Source organism: Gymnoscopelus braueri, assembly GCF_963280865.1.
Source record: "Gymnoscopelus braueri genome assembly, chromosome: 19".
Classification (NCBI taxonomy): Eukaryota; Metazoa; Chordata; class Actinopteri; order Myctophiformes; family Myctophidae; genus Gymnoscopelus; species Gymnoscopelus braueri.
This window is the reverse complement of record NC_137621.1, coordinates 18,263,185-18,269,096: the sequence shown is the minus strand read 5'-3', so window position 1 is coordinate 18,269,096 and position 5,912 is coordinate 18,263,185. Positions and strand designations below refer to the sequence as shown.

Genomic DNA, 5,912 nt, shown 5'->3' with positions numbered 1-5,912 from the left:
CCTATCGAACATCCAGGTCACCCTCCTGCTTTAGCCCCCCACCCCACACCCCATACACACTCACTTTATTATCCCATTTTGCTTATGTATGTAGAAAACATAATGGCAAATGATTATTAGCCGACTTCCCAGGGAAAGTACAATTGTATAGGTTAGAGGTGGTTACGTTGAGGTATAAGGTTAATGTTTAATCATTAGGTTAGAGATGGTTCAAGTATAGGTATAAGGTTGAACGGTTTGTGTTTAGACATTAGGTTGGAGATGGTTAAGGTTAAAAATGGTCATGTTTAGACATTTGGTTAGAGATGGTTCATTTTGGTATGAGGTTAAAATGGTTGTGTAAGCATTAGGTTAGAGATAGATCGGTATGTTGTTTACATATGGGTTTGGTGTGGTTAAAGACAAGTTAAAGACAAGGATGTAAAAGGACTGTTAGGCCATGAGATCGCATGACTGACGTCAAACTCATAATCTTATTTATTTTGGAGATGATTTAACATTGCTATTATATTCTTTCTCTCTATGTGTATATGTATATATAGGTATGATAAAAGGACTTGTTTTGTTTAGAGTTCCACATACATCCCATCTTAATTATTGTTATGTCTGCCCTCCCCCTCTTCCCCCAACCCCTTCTCTCTCTCTTCAGAGTCTGTGAGGTTGGTCAAAGGAACTAATTTGTGTTCAGGCAGAGTGGAGGTGAAGTCTAACCAGTCATGGGCTTCAGTGTGTGAAGGTAACTTTGACCAGCAGGATGCAGAGGTGGTCTGTAGGGAGCTTGGCTGTGGGGCTCCTTCAATCCTCCAGGGGGGGCTCTATGGAGAGGCAGAGGTTCCAATCTGGACTGAAGAGTTCCAGTGTGAAGGCAACGAGTCTGCACTCTTGGACTGTGGAACGTCACGTTCAACTGGAAACACCTGCTCACCTGACAAGACTGTTGGGCTCACCTGCTCAGGTAAAGTACATACTAAATAGATTTTCCTTTTGGATTATTATTTTCTGATTTTAAAAGAAAAAATACTTTTTCACTGTTTACTCTCTTGTAGGTACAGAGTATGATGATGTCAGGATGGTGGGAGGAACCACTAACTGTACAGGTATACTGGAGATTAAACACCAGGGAGAGTGGAGATCAGTGGTTGGTTGGTCTGACTGGAACCTGAAGTCAACAGCTGTAGTGTGTAGACAGCTGGACTGCGGCTCTGCTGTTTCAACAGAGTGGAGTTCTGGTTATAAAGATCAGCTTGTATGGTTGATTACATCTTACTGTGTTGGGTCTGAGTCTTCACTAACAGAGTGTGGAATAAAGAAATCTGCTGTGTCCACTGTGAGACTGAAGGTCATCTGTTCAGGTAAAACAAATAATCAATAATAAGATTTATTATTTAAAGGGGTTGTAAAGAGATATGTTTTTTTTGCAATTTCTTTGGAATAAAAAAGTGTTTTGTTAAAATTAAAAGATAAATGTTTTGTTAAAATATTAAAGCTCAGTGTTCTCGTTTACTAAGCATTTATTGTTATATTTTTGTTCAGTAAATATATTTTCAGGTCAGGACACTCATTTTATCCATAACACACACACACACACACACACGCACACGCACACGCACACGCACACGCACAGCACACACACACACACACACACACACACACCACACACACACACACACACACACACACACACACACACACACACACACACACACACACACACACACACACACACACACACAGACGTTCCATTTAGATAGATATACAGTTAAACTGGTTGTGTTTCAACATTAGGATGGCTAAGTTTAGGTTAAAATGATTGTTGGACTTACCTGGTAAAAGGCAACATAAACCTTTGTTTTGGATCGTTATTTTATTATGAAAATATTTTTTTTTACGGCTTAATCTCTTGTCTCTGCACAGAGTCTGGTGATGTCAGGTCGGTTGGAGGAACCAGTAACTGTACTATTTCACTGGACATGAAAGACTATAGAGGTTGGAGGCTATTGCTTATTTGGTCTATGGTGTGTCGACAGCTGGACTGTGACTCTGCTGTTTCAACAGGAAGGAGTTCTAATTCCACATTTCAACCTGTCTGGAGGATTACATCTTCTTGCGACAACAATGACAGTAATCTATCTATCTTTTTTATTTTATTCAGATGTTGTGTTCAGACGAGACACAAACACAATTAACAAAGCCAATGACTCAAAACAAAAATACAACTTAAACAACACACAAAAAAGACAACAAAGGGGGGAGTGCAGTATTAGTTCATATGGTTCAAGCATATAGCCTGTTCTCCATATATGATCCATAGCCAACAACAACAGTCCAAAAAGTCCTTAATCTAATTGTCAATGCTGAAACAATTTGGTTTGCGCTCTCGGTGAACAGATTGTGTTTCTAGGGGAAATTAGTACATTATAGACCCCTGGGGAATTGTTATTATTATAGACCCCTGGGGAATTGTGGTCAACTAAGTATATAGGATTTAAGTGGTTAGTGACGTATCTGTCTCCCCAAACGTATGTGTGTGTGTGTGTGTGTGTGTGTGTGTGTGTGTGTGTGTGTGTGTGTGTGTGTGTGTGTGTGTGTGTGTGTGTGTGTGTGTGTGTGTGTGTGTGTGTGTGTGTGTGTGTGTGTGTGTGTGTGTGTGTGTGTGTGCGTGCGTGTGCGTGCGTGCTCGCGCGCACGCCTAATTAGCCTGCCTAATTAGCCTGCCTAATTAGCCTGCCTAATTAACATTAATTTAGAAGAATACTAATGACCATTCCTCTAAAAACTGCCTAATTTCCTGAAAATAGAAAATTACACAATACAATAACCTCAAAATCACATTTCTCATTATCACTAACTCCTGAATGTGCTATGAATGCAGCCTTTTCAAATATCAAATAAATAGTAATTCATTTGTTGAGATTTTTGTCTGCCGGACTACTTCACAACTCACGCCTGTCTTATTCGAATGAGGTTTATTCTCTTGGACTATTTTGTAATTTAAACACGTGGTACAAATGTTACAGCTAAATAAATAAATTAATATTATGTAGCCTATATAGCAAGCAACTTAATGCCATCATGAATTATCTAACCAACATGAACACAAACAAATGGCTTAATCAAACTGTCCTTTTTTGTTAATTGTTGAGAAGGATATTAACTTTTGCTGGTGTAGAACGATGGACAGTTGTGTGTTGTGTAAATTTAGAGACATCATGAAGCTATACAGGAAGACTGTGGTAAATTCTAGCTTCAGTCAACAACGTACACAGTCTGGTTGATATTTATGATAAAGTGTAGAAAGCTGATGATTGATGTCAGATATGATAGATGAAGTTACTACACAGGAAGTAGCAGTACACCACAGAGAGTAGCAGGTGCATGGTTTTGTTTTTATTAGGGCCCACTCCAAAATAAGTGATATAAAAGAGCTGTGTAATAACATTAGTGAAGATATCTCTATTTCAATTCAGTTCAAAAGATTATCTCTTCGCATGATGCAGTAATTAGATTTTCGGCAAAGTGGCAAATTTAATTGTATTGGACAATTTGCTATCAGGTGTTCCACCGCTAATTGAAAGATTTAGTTCTTTAATTTATTGGTGGTGAAAGTCACTGTGTGGGCAAATCACAAAATCCCAACCAACCTGTGTTAGTTATTTTAAATTCCTACATACCTTTTTCATGTATAATAAATTATTTATTTAAATTCATCATTCATTCAGTCACCATTCACTTTGAATAAAACTGTGCGGTAGCACTTGCTATGCATCCCATGTGTATAACGCATTATACATATACTTATAAGGCATTGTAATGCTGATCATAATCCGTTATAATCACATTTATAAGAGCTTATAAATAATCATAATGCTTTATAACCATAACCATGACACATTATAAAGCTTATTATAATGACTTATAAGTTCAAGTATAAATGGATTGTATTATGCTTATAACACGTGATGATTACAGTTATACATATTCATAACAACGTATAATGCAATCATAACACATTATACAACATGTTATATTGACTTATAATATCAAGTATTATAATACTTCATAATTGCTCCCCACTTTGTAAAACTTGCCATGCAACCCAAAATTATTTCTCATAGTTATAATCCATTATAATCAATTGATAATGCTCTGCTATAATGCATTATAATCACAGTTATAATGCATTATAACAGTGATTAAAATGCGTTATGACAGTGAGTATAAGGCATTTTAGACATTATAATACAGCATTATTAAATGATCTTAAACAGATGGCCACTTATAATAACTTATGATCATAGTGTAATGCATTATAACAGTAATTATAATGCATTATTACAGTGATTTAAAGGCGATACAAATGTAATAATAACATCTTATAAAATGATCATAATGTTACAAATGTTCACTTTATAATAACTTATAATCGTAGTATAATTCATTGTAATAATTCATTATAATAATTATGACACATTATAACAGTGATAATAAAGCATTATTAATTGATTATAATGGATTATAACTAGAAGAAATAATTTGGGATGCATAGCAATTGTTACCAGTTTGGCAGCAATTATGAAGTATTATAACACTTGATACTTATAAGTCATTATAAAATGCCTTATAATGTGTTATGGTTATGGTAATAAAGCATTATGAGTATTTATGAGCTCTTATAAATCTGATTATACAGGGTTATGAGAAGATTATAATGCCGTATAAGTATGTTCATGATGCATTATACACATAGGATGCATAGCAAGTGCTACCAAATGTGCAAACTTTTCTTCTGTATTTCATCAAATAAACAATGTCCTGTATTGGTAGAGAGGATCCATGTGCTCTGTTAATGTAAAGATCAATTATTTTCAGATTTTTCTCCTCAGTTCTCCACGTAAAAACCAATGTAGGACTCAAGACTTAAACAAAGACAACATTTTATAGATTACAATGTTGAAGGTATTGTAATAAAAGTAATACTTTTCTTACTGCTACTCTCTTTACAGTGTCTGGTGATGTCAGGTTGGTGAAAGGAACCAGTCCCTGCAATGGAAGTCTCCAGATCAATCACCTGGGAGAGTGGAGACCACTGTATGCTAAAGATGAGGACTGGAACAAGAAGTCAGCAGCTGTAGTTTGTAGACAGCTGGACTGTGGCTCTGTTGTTTCTGCTGTTTCAGTAGGAGTTGATCCTCGTTCAGATCGTCTATCTGGATGGGTGCTTCACAGTCATTGTGTTGGGTCTGAACCTTCACTGGGGGATTGTGGAACATTAGGCAATGGTCACACAGTTTACAGACCGGCAGTGATCTGTTCAGGTAAACAATGACTTCAACAATGACAGTGGTCGTTTCCGTCTCTTACTGTATACTCTCTCTCTCTCTCTCTTTCTCTCTCTCTCTCACTCACTCACTCACTCACACTCTCTCTCTCTCACTCTCTCTCTGATTATTAATCAACGTTGGATTCAATTTCAGTGTTTTACTTTATTTCTGGGAATAGTGATGCTCGAAATGTCTTTATAGCGCAGCCCTGTCTCCACCGCTCCTTGGGAACAGAGTCTTCTCTAGGCAGCCAGGTCTGCAAATTTCAGTGTGTAGGGTTTCAATTTGACATTTGTTCCAATTAGAACATTTCTGGTTGGCATGGGACCACAGTTGCAAATTAGCTATATAGCTTCCTCTGGCTACCCATATTGTTAAATTCCACCCTACCTCTCCTCTCTCTCTCTCTCTCTCTCTCTCGTCTCGTGTCTCTCGTCTCTCTCTCGTCTCTCTCTCTCTCTCTCTCGTCTCTCTCTCTCCAGAATTTGTGAGGTTGGTGAATGGGACTGGTTTGTGTTCAGGCAGAGTGGAGGTGAAGACTAATCAATCGTGGGTTGCAGTGTGTGAAGGAGACTTTGACAAGAGGGAGGC

At 37.3% G+C, this 5,912-nt stretch overlaps 1 long non-coding RNA gene across 1 annotated transcript; it reads left to right on the top strand.

The window, feature by feature from the left end:
* The first annotated feature begins 1,148 nt into the window (after positions 1-1,148).
* Positions 1,149-5,912, top strand: LOC308073916. The gene is made up of 4 exons (XR_013932055.1): positions 1,149-1,352; positions 1,915-2,121; positions 5,004-5,315; positions 5,804-5,912. It is a non-coding gene; the product is annotated as an uncharacterized lncRNA (long non-coding RNA).